Below are 8,750 nucleotides of genomic sequence, written 5' to 3'. Positions count from 1 at the left end.
CTATTAGCTCCTTAATAATGGATTCTAGCAATTTCCCTATGACACTTGCTATTAATCTGAGCTTTTTTCCCCAGTGGTCAATTCTGTATTTTAATTATTTATGGTTGCCATTTTTTTACAAGAAAATTTGCACAGTTTTTATGAAAATTTTTATTCTGAATGTGCGTCTGGACATAACCTCCAAATCTGCAGAATCAGACTTACTAATCTTGAGCATCTCCATCCACACAAATTCACATTGGAAGGGGACTGCATACTTCCAGTTTTTTACATCTGTTGATGCTCACTCAAAGTGCACCAGCAATAAAGGCCACCAGATAAACTGGAAAAATAACCAGTTCGGACCAGTACTACTAATATCACCAGTATTCTTGGCAGTTCCTACTGGCCCTATCATCAGTATTACTGGCACTTTCTACTGGAACACCAGTTCAGAACTGTTTTAATTTCCCCATTTAGAACTGGATCCAACTAATATCAGTATTACTGGAACTTCCTTCTGGGAGGCTAACTGGCCTGTAGTTTCCTGCTTTCTGTCTCCCTCCTTTCTTGAATAAAGGTGTTACATTTGTTATTTACCAATCTGCTGGGATACTTGCAGAACCTAAGGATTTATGGAAGATTATAACCAATGCATCTACTATCTCTGCAGACACTTCTTTAAAGATCTTAGGATGCAGGCCATCAGGCCCTGGGTGCTCGTCAGCCTTTAGGTCTAATAGTTTTCCCAGCACCTTTTCCCTGTTGATGGTGATTGTTTCAAGTTCCTCCCTCCCTCTCACCTCTTGATTTTCAAGTATCTTTAGAAAGTTTTCTATATCTAAATAAGGAAGTTAAGGATAGTATTAAATTGAAAGAAACTGTACAAGTCTGTGAAGATTAGTGGTAGGTCAGAAGATTGGACTGATTTTGAAGGAGAAATTAGAGTATGAGAGAATGCTAGCTAGAAATATAAAAACAGATAGTAAAAGTGAAGACAGGGAACACGTAAATAAAATATCTGTTCAACGCCTCTGCCATTTCCTTGTTTCCCATTATGAATTCCTCAGATTCACTGTCTAAAAGGCCACAGAATCACAGAATTGTTATTACAGAAGGAGGCCATTCGGCCCATAGTGTCTGCACCAGCTCTCCAAGTGAGCCATTCTCCTGCCTTTTCCCCGTAACCCTGTACATTGTTTCTGTTTAAATAATCATCTAATGCCCTCTTGAATGCCTCGATTGAACCTGCCTCCACCACACTTCTAGGCAGTGCATTCCTGGCCCGAAGCACTCGCTGTATGAAAAAGTTTTTTCTCACATCACATTTGTTTCTTTTGCAAATCAGTTTAAATCTGTGCCCTCTCATTCTCGATCCTTTTACCAGCGGGAACAGTTTCTCCCTATCTACTCTATCCAGCCTCCTCAGGATTTTGAACAACTCTATCAAATCTCCTCTTAGCCTTCTCCTCTCCAAGATGAACAGTCCCAACTTTTCCAATCTACCTTCGTAACTCAAGTTTCTCATCCCTGGAACCATTCTTGTAAACCTCTTCTGTACTGTCCAATGCGTTCAAATGCTTCCTATAGTGTGATGCCCGGAACTGTACACAATACTCCAGCTAAGGTATAGCTTATGTCTTATATAAGCTCATCATAACTCTTGTACTCTGTGCCCCTATTAATAAAGCCCAGGATACTGTATGCTTTATTGACTGCTTTCTCCACCTGCCACCTTCAATGATTTATGCACTTATACACCCAGGTCCCTCTGCTCCTGAAAACTCTTAAGAATTGTACCCCTTACTTTATATTGCCTCTCCATGTTCTTCCTACCAAAATGCATCACGTCACACTTCTCTGCATTGAACTTCATCTACCACCTTTCTGCCCACTCCACCAACTTGTCTATGTCCTTTTGAAGTTCCATACTGTCCTCCTCACAGTTTACAATGCTTCAAAGTTTCTTATCATCCGCAAACTTTGAAATTGTCCCCTGCACACCAAGATGTAGATCATTAATATATATCAGGAAAAGCAAGGGTCCCAATACCTACCCCTGGGGAACTCTGCTACAAACCTTCCTCCAGCCCAAAAAATATCCATTGACCACTACCCTCTGTTTCCCATTACTCAGCCAATTTTGTATGCATGTTGCTTTTATTCCATGAGGTATAACTTTTCTCATAAGTCTGTTGTGTGGCACTGTATCGAATGTCTTTTGAAAGTCCATGTACACCACATCAACAGCATTACCCTCATTGACCTTTACTGTTACGTCTTTAAAAAACTCCAGCAAATTAGTTAAACACGATTTCTCCTTTAGAAATCCATGCTGGCTCTTTCTAATCAATCCACATTTTTCCATATGACTTCTAATTCTATCCTGAATAATTGTTTCTAGAGCTTTCCCACCACTGAAGTTAAACTGACTGGTCTGTAATTGTGGGGCTTATCCTTACAAACCTTTTTTGAACAAGGGTGTAATGTTTGTAATTCTCCAGTCCTCTGGCACCTCCCCTGAGTCTCAGAAAGACTGAAAGATTATGACCAGTGCTCCTGCAATTTCCACTCTTAAGTCCTTCAAGATCCTTGGATGCATCTCATCCGGTGCCTTGTCAACTTTAACTACCGACAGTTTGTCCAACACTTTCTCCTTCTCAATTTTGAACACCTTTAGTGACAGAGTTTCCTCATATGTCATCGTGGCCTCAGGAAAGTATTCATTTAACATTTCAGCCGTGCCCCCTGCCTTCATGTGTAAATCCCCTTTTTGGTCCCCAATCAGCACTACTCCTCGTTTAACCACCCTCTCACTATTTGTGTGACCAATGCTCACTGTAGGTACTCTTTTCCTTTTTGAATACTTAAAGAAACTCTTATTTTTTTTTTATATTTTTAGCTCTCATACTCTAATTTCTCCCTTTTTGTTTTTTTTAGTCAATCTTTGCTCATTCTTAAAAATCTATCCAATTTCTGACTTACCATTAATCTTCACAGAATTGTACAGTTTCTTTCAATTTGATACTATCCTTAACTTCCTTAGTTAGCCACAGGTGATGCATCTTTCTCATAGAATATTTCTTTTTGACTGGGATATAACTTTGCTGAGAGTTATTAAATATCTCCTTAAAAGTCTGCTACTGCATATCTACTGTCCTACCTTTTAACCTAGTTTCTCAGTTTCATCTTAGTGAACTCTGCCTTCATACCCTTTGTTTAGGTTTAAAACACCAGTCTTAGATGCACACTTTTCACCTTTGAACTGAACGTGAAATTCTATGCTGTTATGATCGATGTCGCCTAGCGGCCCCTTTACTATGAGGATATTGATTATTCCTGTCTCATTGCACATTACCAGGTGTAGAATAGCCTGTTCCTCATTGAAACTGGAATGTACTGCTCTAAGACTGTCCCAGATACAGTCTATGAACACATTTTCCAGGCTACCTTTGCCAATCTGATTTGCTAAATTTACATGTAGATTAAAATCACCCATTTTTCTGTGGCTACATGGCCGTGAGGACCGTGGCAGTCGACCTCATTGTGATGGGGCCCATTGAGGCCTTCCCTGCAACTGCATTTCCTGTATCTATGCAGGGGCAGCCACCCCTCATTTGGACTTGCCGGCAGAGGCCAAGGAATCAGAGGAGGGTGAGATTCCCTCAAAATGCATGGATCGTTTACCCTCCTGTTTGGATTGCACAGCCCTTGGTGTGGTATCCTGATGGCTGGATGGGGCGTGGTGCTGGGGTGCAGCTGCCATCCACTCAGTCACTGAACTGCCACCTATAGGATTGTCCTGTTAAGGGACTTTAAGCTTCACCTCCACAACTGCTATGGAGTTAATGCCACTGCGTAGGAGATCTCACACCTCTTGCATACACTGCATATGCCGCTGCATGGGGATCACCATGAGGTTGGCCATTCTCTCGTGGCTGCTCACCATATACTACCCAACCCAAGACATGGCCAAGGTCATGACCACCATGGACTCCTCCATTCATAATGCATAAGCTCTCAAAGCCTCAGGGAACTCAGCCAGATGGTCACTGCAAGCCCAAATACTCCATCCCAAAGGGAGACTCTATCTCACTGCTCCACAAAACATCCTAGTGATTGCCCTCCCACATCCCGCCGCCAGTAGAAACTGTACAGAGACACCTCTGCCTCTGAATGCCTCCTCCTGCACAGTGGTGATGTGCTTTTCACCCATTTTATATCCGTGCAAAAACCCACTGGAGTTTGTGTCTCTGAGATGGTGCCAGCTGCCTTGGAAGGTTCTGATGATGTACCCTCGACCTCCTCTTTGTGTCCAAGGCCTGACTCCCCTCCAGGAGGGAGGGACCACAACTCTGGGGCCTTTGAGAGAAATTCAAGGCATCTTGAAATGACACCATGCACAGCTTCCCCGTACTTAATGATGTTCTTCCAAAGCCATGCCGAAACTGGGTCTGCCACCAGTCAATGTCTCTCAGGCTGAACACATTCATAGACTGAAGGCACTCATTATTCACCTATCATCATTAGAGGCTGAAAAGTCATCCCCAAAGTCTATCCCTCTCCCTCCCTGTCATTTTTCGCCATTGCCTGTGCAGTTCCATCAATCCCAAGGCCATGTGCACCCAGGAGAGGGGCTCACCATCACTCACATATTCCATTGGCATCATCCGTGCTATCGCCATTGCCCCCTCCTCCATAGGTCTGATGCCTTTTAGATTTAGGGTCTTGGCTAATTCTCTGACATTGTGGGGCCTCTTCTCCTGAAAGGAAAAATGGGAAAGATGATGCGTAGACTCATCAAGGCATGGTACTTGGAGATTCCTCCAAGAGCTCTCCAATTTTCCTCAATGTCCTCCATTAACGTGTACATTATTTGCTGAGCCTTGGCCATGGACACATGCTGCTTCAACATTTCTGTGCATCATGCACCTGCATCCACCTGAGGCCAGCTATGTGTAATATGGGCACCTCACTCACCTTAGTGTAGCGCAAAAGGTCACTGCAGTTCTTACAGTGCACTGTATCCAGTTCTGTTGGTGATACCCTGAAACACTGACCATTTCAGCTATCTTCAGCCAAGCTGCCTTAGTGGTACTGGGAGGCAGCCTGGACCTGGGGGGGAGCAGAACATTCCTTTGGACCTCCATCTGCTGAAGCAGGATCTCAAATTCGTGCTCTGAGAACCTGGATGCTGCTCCCTTCCAGCACTTCAGCCTACTCTGACCATTGGCCATCCTGGTATAAGGGAGCAGGAGGCATATGAGTTGTCATGGCTTTCCTTATCATAATCTTCATTGGATGTGTTGCTAGTGAAGGGAATGTGCTGGTCTGTGTGTGGCATGTGTGGCATTGCCTTGATAGCCTAGGCATTGCGTTACAAGTGGCAGGCTGGTAAGCAATTACAGTAAGAGCCCAAGGAGCTTCACGAGCATTCGTGGCCTGCTCTGCTGTGCTTCTGGTGGTAGGCCTGGTATCCTCGATGTGCTGCTTCCTTCAAAGTAGAATGCATTGAGATGTGTGTTATGGTTGTGAGGGTCTGAGTTGGAGTGAGAAGTGCAGCAGGTGACTTGTTCTGCTGTGGCAACTTGCAGAGCTGTGTGAGTTGCTGCGTGATGTTTCTTTAAATGTGAGTGACTTTCAGGTGTGAGCAGCAAAAAACTGGTGCTGCAGGGTACTCAAAGGATAGGGCAAAGTGATGACATTGGCTAAAAACAGTGTACACAGTAATAGCTGTTGGTTTCACGCAGTTAATGTAGTCGCTGGGCCAGATCACGTTCACATTTCCAAAGTTGCAAAAGAGTCCAACTTGCATTTTGTGAGTCTGAAAGGTAAATCCAAGTCAAAGCCTCCGAACGTAACATTTTTCCAGAGCATAATGAGCCTCTGGAATGCCTTGCTGGTTGGTGTGGTGGGTGCTGATTGTCTGCATACCTCTCAAGAGGGAGCTAGGCCACAACAGAAAAATTATATCATGCACATGGACTGTTTTCCATCCTGAGAAGAAATTTTCCAGAGTATGTTTTCCTTTATTGAGTTTTTGGCTGCAGGGTTGAGCGGCAGGTGAGTTGATGATGGGCTAGAAAACAACTGCCCATAATGCTCTAGCCAGCATTAGTGTGGGGAAGGTTTAGTGAAATGGCTGGTCTTTTCCTGCAAATGTAATGTTTGCATATCTGACTTACACCCCAAATTCTAGTACCCTGTACTAGAATAACATTAAATTTTCATCAAAAAGTATGTTTGTGTAAATGTAACTCTTTAGCATGTTGATACTGAGACCGCAAAGGATAACATTGACATTCTTTACACTTAGTATGCCCTTTAACTTTTTTAATGGAGTCAAGGTATCATCTAGTATCGTTACAGTTTACTCAATTCACTAGCTAAATAAAACATATAATTTAAAACGAAGGGCATTGAATTCTCCAGTAGCCTGCAGCCCCACAAAGTAGAATATCTCCAGATCATTTGTCACTTTTTGATAAACTTGGTTCAGTTGAGTTGGAGCAGTAGTTGAGAGTTCAACCATTGACCTCAGCATCCATAGGCTAGAAAGAAGAAGGAAAGCCAAAGCTTGGGTTCCTCCTCCCATCCTGGAGAATTCCACAGGATGTGAAGACATTTATTTTCATTTCCCCTTTAATTCCGTCCATGATTATCTTTGATCTCTTGTAGGCATCTCATCGGCCAAAGGAAACAATCTATAAATCTATCACTATTTACCACGGGCATAAAATCACGAGCAGCCGGCCTGCAATTTTCCAAGCTGTACTCACAAGGTGAAAATTATTTTGTGCTCGTGAGGACTCTGAAAATCTACCTTTAGGTCAGGCAGCTCTTTCACTGAATTTACACTGCTAGCTCAGGTGCTGAACTTTGGGCACTGCTTTTGCTCAAAGAGGTTGGAAATCTATGTTCAAAACCTCTCTGCCCTGTGTCTAGATGATCCTTTTGTTAATTTTAACTCAAGAGGAATGGAGAATGAATTTAGAGATCATGATGTGGTACAAGAGAAAAAGAACATTACATTCCAAAGACAAATTTGAAAGAAAAGATCCTCAAGCTGTTGTTACATGGTTGGCCAGGTCTCCCAATACATTGCCAGACAACATGGCTGTGCCTTGGGTTACGATATTAGGAGGTCAGCAGGCAGGAATACACATGGGTCGAACCCACTGATTTTTTTTTGTCTGCCCCACCCCACTCATCATACACATGCATAGATATCATGATAACTAGTATTTAGTGCATTAACACAAACCTAGTCACAGCCAGTCTGCATATGAACCGCGTGCTATGTTTAAGTTTGCAGCTGGTTTATAATGTGACCACTGCAGAGGGGTACATAATTTCAGTCTTCCACATCCTGGCTAGTAATGTGAAAACAGCTTAACAATATCTTCCATCTAATTGCACTTCTAACATGATTTAACATCTCAAGACAATGCAATGATAGGAATCAGATGTCAAGGCAGGGAATATATGATTGGGAGAGTCGGCCAATGACTTGGCTGGAGAGATAGACCTTGATGAGATTTACAAAGGAGGAGATAGAGAGAAGGATAATCTAGAAAGTGGGACCCAAGTGGAGTCAAACATTCTGTTCTCAAATAGCTGTGGAATCTAAAATTATTTTGTTCTTATAATGTAACCTTTTATTTCTAAAACTGTTCTCCACTCCATTTGAGTTAAAATGAAAAATCATTTAGACTTAGAACAGAGAAATAGATTTCCAACTATCCCAAAGAGAAAAAAATCTGTTTGCATTCGGATGTTGGTGACCACCAATCAAACAGCACCAATTGGGCTGGTGCTCGAGGCATAATAACAATGTAATTCACCATTCATCATCCCAAAACAGGAGAGAGAAATGAGACATTCGTTCAGAACTCACCTGCACAAATTAATAATAAACATCTTCACTACCTAAATTCAGCCACTGTCATTCACTGCTAATATTTTTCCCAGAGGTGGTGAAGAGCAGAAAATGCATAAAGTGAAAAGACAGGGCAGAAATTCAATCAGATAGAAACATAGAAACTAGGAGCAGGACTAGGCCATTTGGCCCTTCGAGCCTACTCCACCATTCATTATGATCATAGCTGATCACCCAACTCAATAGCCTGCTCCCGCTTTCTCTCCATACCCTTTGATCCTTTTCGCCCCAAGAGCATTATCTAACTCATTCTTGAAAACATACAAGTTTTGGTCTCAACTACTTTCTGTGGTAACGAATTCCACGGGCTCACCACTCTCTGGGTGAAGAAGTTTCTCCTCATCCCAGTCCTAAATGGTCTACCCCATATCCTCAGACTGTAACCCCTGGTTCTGGATTCCCCCACCATCGGGAACATTCTTCCTGCATCTGCCCTGTCTAGTCCTGTTAGAATTTTATAGGTTTCAATGAGATCCCCCCTCATTCTTCTGAACTCCAGCGAATATAATCCTAATCGACTCAGTCTCTCCTCATATGTCAGTCCCATAATCCCATGGAATCAGTCGGGTAAACCTTCGCTGCACTCCCTCTATAGCAAGTACATCCTTCCTCAGATAAGGAGACCAAAACTGCACACAATATTCCAGGTGTGGTCTCATCAAGGCCCTGAACAATTAGAACCATAAAACCATAGAAAAGCTACAGCACAGAAGGCGGCCATTCAGCCCATCTTGTCCATGCCAGCCCGAGGACACCCAGGTGCCCTTTCTAATCCCACCTTCCTGCACCTGGCCCATAGCCCTGCAGCTTACAGCACTTTGGGTGCAGATCC

This window comes from Cetorhinus maximus, chromosome 3, assembly GCF_964194155.1.
Source record: "Cetorhinus maximus chromosome 3, sCetMax3.hap1.1, whole genome shotgun sequence".
In the NCBI taxonomy this organism is placed as follows: domain Eukaryota; kingdom Metazoa; phylum Chordata; class Chondrichthyes; order Lamniformes; family Cetorhinidae; genus Cetorhinus; species Cetorhinus maximus.
The sequence above is the reverse complement of the archived record's forward strand: the minus strand, read 5'-3'. Positions refer to the sequence as shown.